The sequence below is a fragment of the Tachypleus tridentatus genome, chromosome 1 (genome assembly GCF_004210375.1).
Source record: "Tachypleus tridentatus isolate NWPU-2018 chromosome 1, ASM421037v1, whole genome shotgun sequence".
NCBI lineage: Eukaryota > Metazoa > Arthropoda > Merostomata > Xiphosura > Limulidae > Tachypleus > Tachypleus tridentatus.
In genome coordinates, this window is record NC_134825.1 from 5,459,145 (window position 1) to 5,478,003 (window position 18,859).

At 32.3% G+C, this 18,859-nt stretch overlaps 1 protein-coding gene across 4 annotated transcripts in view; it reads left to right on the plus strand.

The window, feature by feature from the left end:
- Positions 1–17,553: 17,553 nt before the first annotated feature.
- Positions 17,554–18,859, plus strand: part of LOC143235061 (troponin I-like) — a 32,326-nt gene continuing 31,020 nt past the window's right edge. For 3 of the 4 annotated variants that reach the window (XR_013019154.1, XR_013019144.1, XM_076472948.1), the window contains exon 1: positions 17,568–18,375. The gene's annotated coding sequence lies outside the window, so the exon portion shown is untranslated. Of the gene's footprint in view, positions 18,376–18,859 lie in introns of all 4 variants that reach the window. The other variant, XM_076472870.1, reaches the window with a different exon arrangement.

An 18,859-nucleotide genomic window follows, 5' to 3' on the forward strand; every position in this document is an offset into this window, starting at 1 on the left:
TGTATTATAGCGCAATAACATTCAAACTATCATTCTTTATACATCGGACCGTAATGTAATATTGCTCAAAATGCTAATCTATGTGCATCGTACTGTAATATAGTATTGCACAAACAACCAATCCTTACATACCGTACTGTAATGTAATATCTTGTAAGCAACCAATGAATATACCTCATTTTTAGCTTAATATCGGACAAATAACTGATATATATAAATCGTATTGTAATGTTATAATATCACACAGACAGTTAATCCGTACATACCGTTTGCTTCTTTGTGTACAGCGTATTTTAAATTAATATAAAACATGAACAATAACAGTGTAGAAATACATTGGTTTTATTTTTAACACGATCTTTTTAAATCGTCATATTCTATTTTATGTTTACGAAAACTGTTATTTCTTCAAATTTAGATAGCTTAATGTGTCTTACTCTACGTTTCTATACAAAGTAAAGTTTATATTTCACTTCAAGGATTGAGGTATAACGTAGGTTATAGCTAATAACTGCTACACATTATTAACCCGGGTTATTTTAGTCATACAATGAGCAGATGTGTATAACAACAACTATTGTGATAGCTTGTAAAATGAAGCCTCAATCACATATAATTTTTTTTCAGCCGCGGCATAATGGCTCCTAGATACGATTCTGAGATTTTCAAGTACAAAGACATCTTTTGCCCAATTTGAGATATAATTACAATTTATGTATCTGATTTAGACCAAGGTCCCATAGATTAATTTACTTTAATCCTATGTAAAAAAAAAATTTTAATTTGAGGACAGGCTGATAGACGTCATGATAAGTAACAAAGTCGAGTCGGATACACGTGAGCCTCACTTTTTGTATAGGTGGCGCACAAAACTATAACTAATAAAAATATAACAAAAAGTATCTTAGATTAATTTACTGACAAAAGAGAACACGAAACTCTAAGAGGAGATATAGAACATGAAAGGAAAGCACATTTGAAGCGGTGTCAAAAGGGTTAACATTTGTTGATGATTGCTTTGAAACATGAAAGACTCTGAAACTTCCTATCGTTGCTTTAAGGGAGGAATTTTGTTTGTGATTCACTTATGTTACATGTACACACATAATATCTAATTGACTGTTTCCTTTGAATGTATCTTTCCTTTCTATGATTTCGTATATTTTGTGTATTTAAAACTTTATTCAATTTTTCATTATACTGATTAATTTTCGCGTGTGTTTAAAAATATTTCATATTTACTTTGTAATATAATTAATTCCTCATATTTTTGTTTCACTTTTCTTAGTGACTCCAATTTGTAATTTGTTGAAATTCTGTTTTGTATATCTTCTTAAGGAACTGACTGGTAATTATAACTATATTTGTAACTTACTTTTTGTATATTTTAAGGTCGTGTTGACTTACTTTATTGTCTTTACTGATTTTGATGAATTTTGGACTTCAGTCTGTTTTTGTATTACACTCATATATTAGAAACATCGTATATTAAGCTAATGTGTATATGTTTCCAATCGGATGTCTTGGAATGTAGCCTATTCAAACTGGTCATACAGAAGCGCGTATACCATTGGATATAGACTATAGAACACTTGATTATTTTCTTAATGACGAGAAACCCACTTGAAATAAAACTGCATCTCAGAATGGCTGATATGGGTATTAACCCTTTTATTGATAAGGAGAGAACAACGTTATGACCTTCGTAGGTCATCTTCAGGTTAACAAAGAGAGAGTTTGCAAGTGACCGTTGCCCGACACATGTCTTAGGGACGAAAGTATAAACGGGTACAGGATTGTAGAGGGCGTTGCAGTTGAATGTTAGGTTATTAATTAGTATATGTATAAGGATGTTCCTTTATATTAGTTTAATTTTGATTTTAGTTGTTTATAAGTAGGGCTTCTTTGATTTTGCTTTTCTTTATATTTGTTTCCCTACTTAGCTGCAAACACTCTCTTTATTAACCTGAAGATTACCCAGGAAAGTCGAAACGTTGTTCTCTGCTTGCCAATAAAAGTGTTAATACCCCTACCATACTAGTTAAGTAAAAAACAAAACAGCCCATACCATACTAGTTAAGTAAAAAAAAACAGCCCATACCATACTAGTTAAGTAAAAAAAAACAGCCCATACCATACTAGTTAAGTAAAAACAAAACAACCCATACCATACTAGTTAAGTAAAACAAAACAGCCCATACCATACTAGTTAAGTAAAACAAAACAGCCCATACCATACTAGTTAAGTAAAACAAAACAGCCCATACCATACTAGTTAAGTAAAACAAAACAGCCCATACCATACTAGTTAAGTAAAACAAAACAACAGCTTTGTTTGTTTATTTTTCAATAAACGTTCCTATTACAAACTACTCTTGTGTTTTCTTGTTTTCTTTAATGTTTCGTGTTTAGCTCATTATTCGCTTAATAGTTTTGCGGATTTACCTTTGAATTTTTTCTTCAATAGAATGAAATGGATACAATTAATAGAATAAAGTATCAGAACGTGACAAAAACGGATTATTATTATTATTATTACGTGTATTATGAATAAAAGCAAGCGAATGAAATACTATGAAAATTACAAGAATAGACTAGTACCCCTGTGATAAAAATAGACTAGTACCCCTGTGATAAGAATAGACTAGTACCCCTGTGATAAGAATAGACTGATACCCCTGTGATAAGAATAGACTAGTACTGATACCCTGTGATAAGAATAGACTAGTACCCCTGTGATAAGAATAGACTAGTACCCCTGTGATAAGAATAGACTGATACCCCTGTGATAAGAATAGACTAGTACCCCTGTGATAAGAATAGACTAGTACCCCTGTGATAAGAATAGACTAGTACCCCTGTGATAAGAATAGACTGATACCCCTGTGATAAGAATAGACTAGTACCCTGTGATAAGAATAGACTAGTACCCCTGTGATAAGAATAGACTGATACCCCTGTGATAAGAATAGACTAGTACCCCTGTGATAAGAATAGACTGGCATCCCTGTGACATGAATAGACTAGTACCTCTGTGATAACAATAGTGTTGTACTTCTGTGGCAAAAATAAACTAGTGTCCCAATGACATAATAGACTGGTATCCCTGTGAAATGAATAGACTGGTATCCCTGTGACATGAATAGATTGGTGTCCCTGTGACATGAATAGACTGGTATCTTTACAACGAAAATAAACCAGTGCCCCTGTGTTATGTTATGATTTACAACAGACGAATAAACTATCAAGAATGCAACGAGAAAACCTTTGAAAAATATTCTGAAAGAGAGAATCATATTTCTCATATGTCACAAATCTATATTTCTCATATGTCATAAATCTGTATTTCTCATATGTCATAAATCTGTATTTCTCATATGTCATAAATCTATATTTTTCATATGTCATAAATCTATATTTTTCATATGTCATAAATTTATATTTCTCATATGTCGTAACTGACATAAAACACCTGAAGAACCATTAGCATGAGAAAGAGTTTTGTTTGTTTTTGAAATTCGCACAAAGCTACTCGAGGGCTATCTGCGCTAGTCGTCCCTAATTTAGCAGTGTAAGACTAGAGGGAAGGCAACTAGTCATCACCACCCACCGCCAACTCTTGGGCTACTCTTTTACCAACGAATAGTGGGATTGACCATCACATTATAACGCCCCCACGGCTGAAAGGGCGAGCATGTTTAGGCGTGACGGGGATGTGAACCCGCGACCCTCAGGTTACGAGTCGCACGCCTTAACACGCTTGGCCATGCCGGGCCATACGAGAAAGAGACTAAAACGTTTGTACTACGTCAGGAATGAAAGACAACTCTTCAAAACAATTTCAGTAAGAAAAAGAGATGCAAACAGTTTTGTTTGTAACAAACACTTTACGTTTTTTTTACCGACTTCCGGTTGTTGCAAGCTTATCCCACAATAGCATCACATCACGTGAATAAAGCCCTGTTACGGCAGCTCTTTCCATAAAAAGATTTTCATATAAGGTGACAAGCCGAGTCTCAGCAACAAGATTCCTTTCATTCGTTTCTCATAGAAATATGTACATTTCATTTACTATGGCTCGTCTTCTGTTTGTATATGAACACTAACGTAAAATACGAAATTTAACCTGATAACTTGACATTGCATATAACCTGCGTCTGACATGGATCATTTGTTTCGTTGCATGGTTTAGAGCAAAGTTATATGATGGGCTGGGCTGTCTGTTCTGTGTCTTAAACGAGATTCGAACGCAGAATTTTTGCACTGTAATTCTATGAATTTGTCGCTGTTTAAACGGGAGACGAAATAGATCTAAATGCAACAAATTGCAGTTTCAATTAAGGAGGACAAATTTACCTCAAAGAAATAAAATCACAAAAAGTGTTTAGTGTTTGTATATTTATGCTTATAAAATTCCAAGTTACGTTCATCGTATAACAGAGGATCTATTTTGAAACTGGGCGTTAAAGGCAATTAGCGTTAATAGGCTGGAATCGTGTATGTTTGACAGCCGACAACGCCGTTTATTTGTCTTTCTTATGGAGTGACGTATGATACTTAACAAAGCCTGTCTCCTGTTAAAGGTTCTATATTCAGAAACTTCCACGAAGTAACACGTGGTCTGAAGTAAACATACAAATGTGTTTACAGTCTGTACACATACTAATCGTGAAGATAAAGGGATAAATATGTGACCAGTTCTCGCTGGATATGGATACAAACAACAAAATGACTTGCTAATTTTTACTATCATTTCGTATATTCACACTAAAACTATAAAATGTTTTTGTAATTTTTATTATCAGTTCATATGTACAAACTCTTATATATCTATACAAACAATAAAATGTTTTCATAATTGTTATTGTCATTCCGTATATTGACACTTATATATATAAAAACTAAAAATATTTTCATAATGACTATTGTCACTTCACGAATTCAGTCTCATATATACGTAGAAACTATAAAATATTTTCATAATGTTTATTACAATTTGATGTATTAATACTGTGGAATACTGTGCAAACTGTGGAATATTTCCATAATGTTTATTATAATTTGATGTATTAATACTGTGGAATACTGTGCAAATTGTGGAATGTTTTCATAATCATTATTATAATTTGATGTATTAATACTGTGGAATATTGTGCAAACTGTGGAATATTTCCATAATGTTTATTATAATTTGATGTATTAATACTGTGGAATACTGTGCAAACTGTGGAATGTTTTCATAATCATTATTATAATTTGATGTATTAATACTGTGGAATACTGTGCAAACTGTGGAATATTTTCATAATCATTATTATAATTTGATGTATTAATACTGTGGAATACTGTGCAAATTGTGGAATATTTTCATAATGTTTATTATAATTTGATGTATTAATACTGTGGAATTCTGTGCAAACTGTGGAATATTTTCATAATGTTTATTATAATTTGATGTATTAATACTGTGGAATACTGTGCAAACTGTGGAATGTTTTCATAATCATTATTATAATTTGATGTATTAATACTGTGGAATACTGTGCAAACTGTGGAATATTTTCATAATCATTATTATAATTTGATGTATTAATACTGTGGAATACTGTGCAAACTGTGGAATATTTTCATAATCATTATTATAATTTGATGTATTAATACTGTGGAATACTGTGCAAACTGTGGAATATTTTCATAATCATTATTATAATTTGATGTATTAATACTGTGGAATACTGTGCAAACTGTGGAATATTTTCATAATCATTATTATAATTTAATATATTCAAACTCATACATACAAACTATAGAATGTTTTGTAATTTTATTAACATTTCGTATATTCACACTGATATATATATATATATATACATAAACTATTAGAATTTTTCGTAATTTTTATAATTTTGTATATTCACATTCATATATATATTCAGATTATGAAATATATTCATAAAATAGTTTGTTAATTGTTTATGTCATTTCATGTATTCACACTCATATTTACATACAAACTATAAAATATTTTAATAATGTTTATTATCATTTCATATCTTCACACTCATATCTGTAGAACCTATAAAATGTTTTAATTATTGTTATTATTTTTTCATATATTTACACACATGTATATGTAAACTGTAAAACGTTTTCATAATTTTCATTATCATTTCGTATATTCACACTCATATATGTATATATATATATATATAAGTATATACAAACTATTAAATGTTTTCCGAATTTTTCTCATTTGGTATACTCACATTCATGTATACCTTTAAATCATAAAAACTTTGCTAACGTTTATTACAATTTCACGTATTTACCTTCATATATGAATAGAAACTATGCTTTCATAATTTGTATTATTATTTCGTTTATTGACACTAATATATATATACAAAGTATAAAATGTTTATAATTTTCATTGTGATTTCATATATTCATGATCATATATATAAAGTACAAAATATTTTCATGATGTTTATTATCATTTTATGTATTCACACTCCTATATATATAGGCAAACTACAAAATGTTTTCGTAATTTCTATCATCATTTCATATATTCACACCCATATATATACAAACAAGAAAATGTATTCGTAATTTTTATTATAAATTCGTATATTCACACATATTTATACAAAGTATAAAATGTTTTTGTAATTTTTATTATCATTTGGTATATTCACCCTCATATATATATATATAAATATACACAAACGTTTAAATGTTTTCGGAATTTTTATCATTTCGTATTGCCACTTTCATGTATTCACATTCTTATATGTACAAATTATAAGATGTTTTCGCATATATTATTATCATTTCGTATATTCAAACTCAAATATATATACACACTCTAAAATGTTATGGTAATTCTCATTATAAACTCATACCTATGTACAAACTATAAAATGCTTTGGTAATATTATTATCATTTCATATATTCACACTCATATCTATAGCAATTATATAATGTTTTTATCATTTTTATTATCATTTCGTATGTTGACACACTTATATATACAAACAATTAAATTTTATCATAATTTTTATTATCATTTGTTACATTCACACTCATATATATACAAACTATGAAATGATTTGATAATTATTTTTATCATATTATATTTACACTAATATATAAGTAAACTAGAAAATCTGTTAATTTTTATGATAATTTCATATATTGACACTCTCTCTATATATATATACAAACTATAAACTAGTTTGATATTTGCTGTTATGATTTCATATATTCACACTGATATATATACAAACTATAAAATGTTTTCGTAATTTTCATTATCATTTCGTATATTCACACCTGTATATATATAAGTATAAACAAACTATTAAATGTTCTTGGAATTTTTTTCATTTCGTATACTTACCTTCAGGTATATATTCAAATCATAAAATATTTTCATAACGTTTATTAAAATTTCATTTATTCACATTCATGTACGTACAAACTATAAAATGTTTTAGTATATTTTATTATCATTTCGTATATTCAAACTCAAATATATATATATACACACTGTAAAATGTTTTGGTAATTCTTACTATAATTTCATGTACTCAAACTCATATGTATGTACAAACTATAAAATATTTTCTTAATTTTTATTGTTATTCCATATATTCACACTTGTATTTACACAAAATATAAAATATTTTCATAATGTTTATTATCATTTTACATATTCACACTCACAGGTATATGCAAACTACAAAATGTTTTCATAATATTTTTATCATTTCGTATATTGACACTCGCATATATATCCAAATTAAAATATATTTTCATTATGCTTCTTACAATTTTATGTATTCACACTCATATATCAACAAACTATATTTTTTTTTCATTTTTATTGTCATTTCGTGTTTGTTTTGTTTGTTTGTTTGGGAATTTCGCACAAAGCTACTCGAGGGCTATCTGTGCTAGCCGTCCCTAATTTAGTAGTGTAAGACTAGAGGGAAGGCAGTTAGTCATCACCACCCACCGCCAACTCTTGGGCTACTCTTTTACAAAATATAAAATATTTTCAATAGTGGGATTGATCGTCACATTATACACCCCCACGGCTGGGAGGGCGAGCATGTTTAGAGCGACGCGGGCACGAACCCGCGACCCTCAGATTACGAATCGCACGCCTTACGCGCTTGGCCATGATCATTTCGTGTATTCACACTCACATATACACTGCTGACCAAAAACTTAAGGCCAATAAATATAAAGAAAAAATATGCATTTTGCGTTGTTAGACTCAACCACTTATTTGAGTAGAGCTTCGAAAGATGAAAATAAGAAAAGGGAAAAAACAAACTTTTTTAGCATTTAATAGAGAAAATGTGAACACTATGAAATTAGCCTGAATACTAGCTGGTCAAAGGTTTAAGACCATACTGAAACGAAGCGTTAATCGGTAAACACGTAACGAAATTTAGTAATTTGTGTTCAAGCATTAGCATTGTCAACATCTCCCACTGACATCTCCTGTGTTACATTGGGTAAAAATATGGCAAAAGCTAAAAAGTTGACAGAGTTTGAACGTGGCAGAATTGTCGAGCTGCAAAAGCAAGATCTCTCTCAACGTGCCATCGCTGGTGAGATTGGGTGTAGTAAAACTGTTGTTGTAAATTTCCTAAAAGACCTTCAGAGATACGGAAATAGAATTTCAATTGGTCGGCCCAAGAAAATATCGTCGACGTTGAGCAGGAGGATTCGATGGGCTGTCCGGCAAGACACCAGCCGATCGTCGAACCAGAAAAAGGCCCTTACAGACACAGAATGCAGCTCAAGAACAATAAGACAGCATCTGCAAGAGAAAGGCTATAAAAACCTTAAAACGTCTTCAAAGGCCACACTTTCTTCCACACCACGAAACAGCTCCGTTAAACTTTGCTGAGAAGCACCAAACATGGGACGGAGAAAAGTGGAAGATTTAACCTGAATGATCCAGATGGCTTCCAATGTAACTGGCACGATAAGAATATCCCACCGGACACATTTTCTACACGACTCAGTGGAGAAGGTTCCATCATGATCTGGGGTGCTTTCTCCTTCCATGGAACAATGGAGCTTCAGGTTATACAGGAGCGTCAAACAGTAGCTGGCCTCATTGGCATGTTGGAGAGAGCATTCTTATTGACTGAAGGCCCTCGCTTGTGTGGAAATGACTGGATCTTTCAGCAGGACAATGCTGCAATCCACAATGCCCGCAGGACAAAGGACTTTTCATGGCGAATAACGTGATTCTTGTGGACCATCCAGCGAGTTCGACCGAAATTAACCCCATTGAAAATGTTTGGGGGTGGATGGCATGGAAAGTCTATAGAAATGGACGTCAATTCCAAACAGTGCATGATCTTCGTGAAACCATCTTCACCACTTGGAATAACATTCCAGCCAGCCTTCTGCAAACACTTATATCGACCATGCCAAAGCGAATGGTTGAAGTTATTCGCAATGACAACCATGCAACTCAAACTAATACCTCTTATTGGGCATTTTCTACCCTGTTTTGGACTTCGATATGGTCTCAAACTTTTGACCAGCTAGTATTTAGGCTAATTTCATAATGTTCACATTTTCCATATTAAATGCTAAAAAGTTTTTTTTTATTTTCCCTTTTCTTATTTTCATCTTTCGAAGCTCTACTCAAATAAATGGTTGAGTCTAACAAAGTAAAATGCATATTTTTTCTTTATGTTCATTAGCCTTAAGATTTTGGTCAGTAGTGTATACATGTACACTATAAAATGCTTTCGTAATTTTTATTATCATTTCGAATATTCACACTCAGATATATATATATAAAAGCTCTATAGTGTTTTCGTAATTGTTATTGTCATTCCATATATTCATACTTATATATATACAAAGTATAAAATATTTTCAAAATGTTTATTATAATTTCATGTATTCACACTCATATATATATATATACACACTATAAAAAGTTTTGTAATTTTTATTATTATTTCATATATTCACTTTCATATATATATATATACAAACTACAAAATGTGTTCATAATTGTTATTACCATTTCATACATAAACACATATATATATATATAAACTATAAAACGTTTTCATTATTTTATTATCATTTCATATATTCAAATTTATATATATATTTCTTTCACGTTTTGCAATTCTTTTACCGATAACTAAGTTTCGTTAAGTTTTTAAACTTAATTTGAATTTCTCATTTTTCATGAAGATTAATTTCAAAGTTTAGGTTTTAACTTGTCACACTATAATTAAATACGTTGTTTTTTAAGAAGTTAAAGTATTTGGACTGTGATAATGAGTACTCATGGTTCGCAGCCAGTCGAAAAACCAACTCCGCACTTTGGGGCAAAGGATGCCCAAATCCCATTATTTGGTCTGAAACGAGTTGTTATCCATCTAGTCTTTCTGCTTGAAAACAGTAAAAGTTGTGCACGGTTGGATCATTTGTATGTTTTCACAAAAGGCTTGACAAAAATAACTGACTGAACATTTTCGTTTTCGCACACAACATTTAATTTAACTCGCTGTTTAAAATAAAATTAATACATACTTTATTACATTATAACCTCAACTTTAACTATTTTATTTCATGCTTTATTTTAAACTTCGATATTCATCCGTAATTTCAAAGTAAAATTTTTGTAATCAATGGCCCGGCATGGCCAGGTGGGTTAAGGCGTGCGACTCGTAATCTGAGGGTCGCGGGTTCGCATCCCGGTCGCGCCAAACATGCTCGCCCTTTCAGCCGTGAGGGCGTATAATGTTACGGTCAATCCCACTATTCGTTGGTAAAGAGTAGCCCAAGAGTTGGCGGTGGGTGGTGATGACTAGCTGCCTTCCCTCTAGTCTTACACTGCTAAATTAGGGACGGCAAGCACAGATAGCCCTCGAGTAGCTTTGTGCGAAATTCAAAACAAACAAACTGTATCCGTGACGTATTTTGTTTCGGTTATCCTTTTGCGCATGCGCAAACATTATAACATTACTATGTTTTTTTTGGAATTTCGCACAAAGCTACTCGAGGGCTATCTGTGCTAGCCGTCCCTAATTTAGCAGTGTAAGACTAGAGGGAAGGCAGCTAGTCATCACCACCCACCGCCAACTCTTGGGCTACTCTTTTACCAACGAATAGTGGGATTGACCGTAACATTATACGCCCCCACGGCTGGGAGGGCGAGCATGTTTAGCGCGACACGGGCGCGAACCCGCGACCCTCGGATTACGAGTCGCACGCCTTACGCTTTTGGCCATGCCAGGCCGTGTATAACATTACTCATCGCAGAGGTAGCACATGGTGTGACGTAATGCAAATTGAATTACAGATTCGAATCTTTGTGTTTTCTGAAGTAAAGTTTCCAGTAGCAACAAGAACGAAACACCGCACAGAATCTTCTCTTTAACAGCAACATTATAATTAACTAAGAAAGATCTGTCAAATACAGAAAAAATAGAAGCTATTTTTAGTGTAAGGCTGCAACGCGTGCTCTCTGCATATCTAAACCATTAATCTCATAAATGATGCTTTAAAATAGATATTTTAAATGTGAATATCTGGAATTTCCAATAAAATACTCTACATTGCCTCGTTTTTTGTGATTAATTAATTAGAACTGTATGGAATTTTAAGATAAGTTATCGTTATTAAGTATTCGAATTTTTATTATGACTATTTGGCGAGGTGTGCATCATAGAACACGCTTTCCTTCTTGTTTTTAACATATACTTCAAGTTCGTTGACTCGCATGCTTGCATTTAAAAGGCAGATGGTAAAACAATAGATATAGAACGTTAAAATAAATATACAGTTAAAATCATTTCAAAATAATAAATCCACACGTTTCGATGTGTTACAAGCGATGAATGCTACATTTTATATTACGCGATCTCTCTGTAATTTTGTATTTGTACGTAAGTGTGAGAACAGGTTTCGATTCATTATTGTATAGATGTTTGTCGTACCATCATCCTTGTTTAATAATTTATAATTCTTTTTAAATTTCATTATTTCCAGCGTTTCTGTGGTATCAGTTGGTGTAATACCATTAGACTGATTCAATCAATACTTTTGTTTTCCCCCATAATATGTCATTCTAGGTTTTGTTTACATGTTCTGCTACAGAACAATGTATTTAGAACAATGTATTTAATTGTACCTTCAACCTGAGCTTTTGTAAGTAATAATATTACACCAAATGATACTAAAACAATCATATTTACTGAATTGTACCTATTTGTTCTTTTTTTACAAATTCTATAGTATTTTAACTGTATGTTTATTTTAACTGTATGTTTATTTTTTACTGTATGTTTATTTTTAACTGTATGTTTATTTTTTACTGTATGTTTATTTTTAACTGTATGTTTATTTTTACTATATGTTTATTTTTTACTGTATGTTTATTTTTAACTGTATGTTTATTTTTTACTGTATGTTTATTTTTAACTGTATGTTGATTTTTTACTGTATGTTTATTTTTAACTGTATGTTTATTTTTACTATATGTTTATTTTTTACTGTATGTTTATTTTAACTGTATGTTTATTTTTACTGTATGTTTATTTTTAACTGTATGTTTATTTTTACTATATGTTTATTTTTAACTGCATGTTTAATTTCGTTTTCCAAACTAAAATACTTCCGAACTTACATTTTTATTTGTTTCATATGACAACCGACCTACAGTCGATACAATTGGTCTAAAACTCTTACTAATTTTGTGCATTTTTACATAAAATCTCGGACTAATAAGATTAACAGGAATATATATATGCTTCTCTGTATCTGTTAAAGATGAAAATTTTTTACCATTTGTTTCTACTAATCCGTAGTGCATATTTGTAGAGTTGTTTCTAGGTTTTTCATAAGTATTCTTACTTAATAAATCTCCTACACGTTCAATGCCGTCACATTTATTAAGTATTATAATTTACCCACCGTTGTCTGCTTTATAAATAACAATATATTTGTTATCTCTTATTGACATTATGGCTTCCATATCTGTATTTTGTTTCTTTCCCAAATAATTAAAGTTGTTAATAAGCTTATGACATTCAGTTCTAATTATAGGGTTCTTATCAAACTTTTTATCCAAATCAGTTTCTGTTATTAATTATTAACATTAAAATCTAGAATTTCATTTGATACATTTAACTGATGACTATCATAAACTGTTACATCTAACTTATTTATTATTTTATATTCTCCAATAAATTCTTATAATTTGTAGGTAAATTATTCAATATAATAAGTTCTTCATCTTTCTTTTTATTCATTATTTTTTTATTTTTCAGCGACACCTAGAAGTGGTAATAGAAAATTCAGAATATTCTTGGGTTGAATCGAAAAGACTTACTTGGATTTGGTCAATACAAGAAAATGAAATATTTTAATATAAATTGGATCAGAAACACAAGACATATGTAATAACACGGTAAAACGTTTCGTTAAAAGAATATGTAAATAACACGGTAAAACGTTTCGTTAAAAGAATATGTAAATAACACGGTAAAACGTTTCGTTAAAATAATATGTAAATAACACGGTAAAACGTTTAGTTAAAAGAATATGTAAATAACACGGTAAAACGTTTCATTAAAAGAATATGTAAATAACACGGTAAAACGTTTCGTTAAAAGAATATGTAAATAACACGGTAAAACGTTTCGTTAAAAGAATATGTAAATAACACGGTAAAACGTTTCGTTAAAATAATATGTAAATAACACGGTAAAACGTTTCGTTAAAAGAACTAATGAAACGACGATAGTTTCTAGACATACAGTCCACCCAAATTTGACGTTTCAGCTGATGCCAAATTGCCTGGGAAGTAGATATATATAGTTTTCTGTGGTTTAAGTGTCAGTTAGAGTTTCGAAAGCGTGCATACTCTACTCGTGGGTTAAATATAAGTTGTTTTATCCGAGGGATAAATTTAATTTACAGACTTATAAATATGCGTAGTATCTGCACGTTAACTGTCAGCTGTAGGCTTAGCTGTGGGTTAAATATCAGTTTTCGACCCACAAGCATATATGTTCTAATACTAGTGCGTTTAAATGTCACTTACTGACAGGAAGGCACGTGTGTTCTACATGTGTGTTAAATGTCACTTACTGACAGGAAGGCACGTGTGTTCTACATGTGTGTTAAATGTCACTTACTGACAGGAAGGCACGTGTGTTCTACATGTGTGTTTAATGCCACTTACTGACTGGCAGCTATGTGCGTTCTACATGTGTGTTAGATGTCCCTTACTGACTGGCAGGCACGTGTGTTCTACATGTGTTAAATGTCACTTACTGACAGGAAGGCACATGTGTTCTACATGTGTGTTAAATGTCACTTACCAACTGACAGCTATGTGCGTTCTGCATGTGTGTTAAATGTCACTTACTGACTGGCAGGCACGTGTGTTTCACATGTGTGTTAAATGTTACATACCCACTGGCAGGCACGTGTGTTTCACATGTGTGTTAAACGTCAGTTACCGACTGACATTCACGTATATTCTGTTTGTAACTTGAGCCAGCAAACTGGAAACCACATCACAAGAAATCAACGTTTTTTGACATGAAAAAACACGAGAGGCGAATTTAAGTACGAATATTTACAACGCTTTAACATATATCCTACCTTGTCCAATGTTGTGTTCATACACAGTGAGTACGATATCGGTGGTTTATACTGCTAGTTAATACACGTGAAAAGCAATATTTTATAAACATTTTTTCGTTGAATTTCTCACAAATCTACCCGAGAGCTATCTTCGGCTATTTATGTGCCAGTATTTACCCAAATCAAGTTCTGAGATATTTTCTAAATACAGTGTGTTTATAGTGCTTTAGTATCGTAATTCACGAAGGATTACAGTTCGGTTCAAGGAAGTTAAATTTACAATTTAAGGACATAAACATTTATGGTGACATGTAACGAATGACAATTTACGAGTGAAAAGTCACGTTTACCCAAGTGTTTCTTTGTTTTTGAATTTCGCGCAAAGCTGCACGAGGGCTATCTGCGCTAGCCGCCCCTAATTCAGAAATGTAAGGCTAGAGGGAAGGCAGTTAGTCATCACCACCCACTGGCAGCTCTTGAGATACTCTTTTAACAACGAATGGTGGGATTGACCGTCACATTATAACGTCCCCACGGCTGAAAGGACAAGCATGTTTGGTGTGATGGGGATTCGAACCTGCTTACCAAATGGATATGAACAGCGAGATAGAGAAAAACCACAAAAACTGAATAACAAAAGTTACAAATAGTAAAACTAGTCAAGCGTCCTAATCACAAGGTCATGCCAATGCGGGTCGTTCAGTATTATATTGTTAAAGCATTGAATCTCTTAGTTTAGGTTAATGGATATTGGTAGTTATTGTTAACACTGAGTTAGGCATGGCCTAGTTGTGTCTTTAATGTGAAAGTTCACGTACCGTTGCTTTAAAAAAAAAAAGAGACAAATTAAAACGTGCTTCGCACATTTGGGTCATGAATGTAAGAAGGTCATCAGCTGGTCTGTGAATGGTAGACCGAAAACCGGCGATTGGTGCTGTTGACCAATTAGCTGTCTTCTCCATACTCTAAAAGTTGAAAATTAGGAACAGTTATGCAAAATTGAATAAAATCAAAGATATTTTCATTTTCTCACAAAACATTTATTGGCCTGACGTGAGTTGTTATTTGTATGCTGGTCTGTGATTCTGAGAATTATTGTTGTGTGTTGGTCGGTCTGTGATTCTGAGAATTATCGTTGTATGCTGGTCTGTGATTCTGAGAATTATTGTTGTATGCTGGTCTCTGATTCTAAGAAGTATTGTTGTATGTTGGTCTGTGATTCTGAGAATTATTGTTGTATGTTGATCTGTGATTCTGAGAATTATTGTTGTATGCTGATCTCTGATTCTGAGAAGTATTGTTGTATGTTGGTCTGTGATTCTGAGAAGTATTGTTGTATGTTGGTCTGTGATTCTGAGAATTATTGTTGTATGTTGGTCTGTGATTCTGAGAATTATTGGTTTTCGTTCCATTATCGTTCTCAGCACTTTGAGTGCTTAAATGCATTATATGAAAACATGTTAAACTCTTCTATTTGATTAGAGTGGCCCAAGAGTTGACGGTGTGTACTGTTTACTACTTACCTTCTCTTTAGTTTGTGAGTTTTAATGTAAGGACTGCAAGTACAGATGGCTCTCGTGTAGCTTTGTACGAAACTAACAAACAGCAATCTCTGAAAAAAAAACGAAAAGTAAAGAGAAAATGGAAATACAGTTGATAAAACGTCTCGTTGAAACTATGGCTTAATTTACTGTTGTTACCGGCTGAACAGCCATGCTCTTATGTTTTTACTCAAATACGTTATATCTTGTTTGTATCTGAATATGCAGATAAGATATAAAGAGTTAGAGCAGAATAAACAGATTAGATGTTTTCAAAGAGATACACACTGACTACCTCCTGTGCATATCTGTCATGGTCGTTTGTTCTTTGTTGTTTTTCCTGCAGCAACAGTTTTTGAGAGACTGTAAACTCAGCTTTGGTCAACACAAATTGGACTTTGTCATTGCAGCAACAGACTGTAAACTCAGCTTTGGTCAACACAAATTGGACTTTTTTAAGAGACTGTAAATTCAGCTTTGGTCAACACAAATTGGACTTTGTCATTGCAGCAACAGTTTTTGAGAGACTGTAAACTCAGCTTTGGTCAACACAAATTGGACTTTGTCATTGCAGCAACAGTTTTTGAGAGACTGTAAATTCAGCTTTGGTCAACACAAATTGGACTTTGTCATTGCAGCAACAGATTTTAAGAGACTGTAAACTCAGCTTTGGTCAACACAAATTGGACTTTGTCATGAGACATTTCAATAAGCGTAAATAAAATAACGACCAATATCTTTAGAAAGTATTTTCATTAGTTCAATATTTCGTTATTACAGCTTCATGTACGTGTAGGATGTTTGATATTATTATATATATATCGTGTTTTTATTTGCATTTATAGTTTCGGAGAGAAATTATATATTAATTTTTTTATTTTTTTTTCTGTCCAGGTTCTTAGAACTCTGTAATGTTTAACTCTATTGCTTAAGACGCAGATTAATACGCCATTCAGTGAACTTGAAATACTATTTTCAGACAATAACATGTGTATTAATACGTTACCAGGTGAGTTTAAAATATAATTTTCAAACAAGCCACTGATAAAAGCAACAGTTAATGAATCTGCAGTACCATTATCAGACGATATCACGTAAATTAATACGTTGGTTATTGAACCTAAAATAATGTTTTCAGATACAAGGAGGGTAATAAAAGATATCTGATAACTACCAACTTCTTTCAGATATGAGTTTAACTGATCACTTAAAATAAACCAACAGTTCGTATCTGGTGCTCTGTCAGTTCAAGAGTTGTTGTAATAGAAGTTGAAAGCTATTATAATGTTTAAATAATTATTTTTTTATTTTGTTTGCAGATGAGGTAACGTAGACCCCAATTTATTAATTCCAGGACGTTTAGATGAGGTGTATTTCATATAACGAAGACCCAACTGTATAGATCAGAACTATGTTCCACTGAAGAATACCCAACTGTATAGATCAGAACTATGTTCCACTGAAGAATCAAAGTGTAATTGTTACCGTTATTGTAACATTCCTGACCAATACTGAATTACTTCTGCTTATTGTCATACTCTCTCTTGGATATTACAGAAAGATATTCTCAACTTTTGACAGAATTATAAATATACACAGAGAGAGAAAATTAATGTTTGAAGTTTCTCTTGTATATTTTCGTTTCTCACTCTTTGTCTAACGTAAATCTTCGCTACGTTTTTGCTAACATAACTACATTAGACTCTGATACGTTTGAGACTTACGGGGAAACTTTACGGAAATTGTCCATCTCGGAATCTTTAAAACTTTTCCAATTGTTTTAAATCATGGACAAAAGATGCTTGGACCTCTAGTCGCGCTTTATGTCCGTTCGGTACATGTAAAATAACTTGGGGACCTCCTGTGATGGTGCTGGTGCTGGTTATAGCTGGTGCCAGAACTTTCATGAATAGTTAGGTGTTCTAGAACTTCTCCGATAGGGCAGTTCTGTTTGTTTACGTTTTTCTCGCCTGGAAACCCGGCAGGAAAGAAACTCCACATTTACTAAAAGAAGACTTGTGAGTGGGGGGAGGGGTCATGTGATGTGAGAAATTAGCCAATCCTGGAAAGGATACTTGATATCAGTAGAACATAGCGTGAATAGCTGGTTTGTGAAATCGTTCTTGGACTTTATTTAGTAGACCGTAGTTTGCAGAAGTAGCAGTTCTTTCCCGTCAACAGGTAAGTCTCACATTCTACTCTTAATACCATTGGCTTTGAATGTTTCTTAAGGCGACACACGTACCAGTAACTTGCAATATTACAAGTGTAGGTTAAAACTTATACTGTTTTATAAGTTTCTAATTTCAACATCTTCTGTTTCCCTTATCAAAATAACGGTTTGGATGTAATGCATGGTTTCACAGGATTGGAAAGTAATCTAAGTTATGTATGTGCCTTTAATGTCTTTCTTTTCTGGTTAATGCTCAGCACATTAATTAAAAGTCTAGCTTAAAGCGACAAAGAATTATCCTGATGTTAGTAATTTATCTAATACTTTATTACCACAACTGTCTGGCACACTTAGTGATACCATCCTTTCCAGTTTATTGTGAAACAGGTATTCAAAGAATGAACTACTCTTTGTCAAATTATCTTTTTTTCTGGTCAGTAATCCAAGCATTGACTCGATTTTGGAGTACATTATCCCTGGTCAGTAACTCCA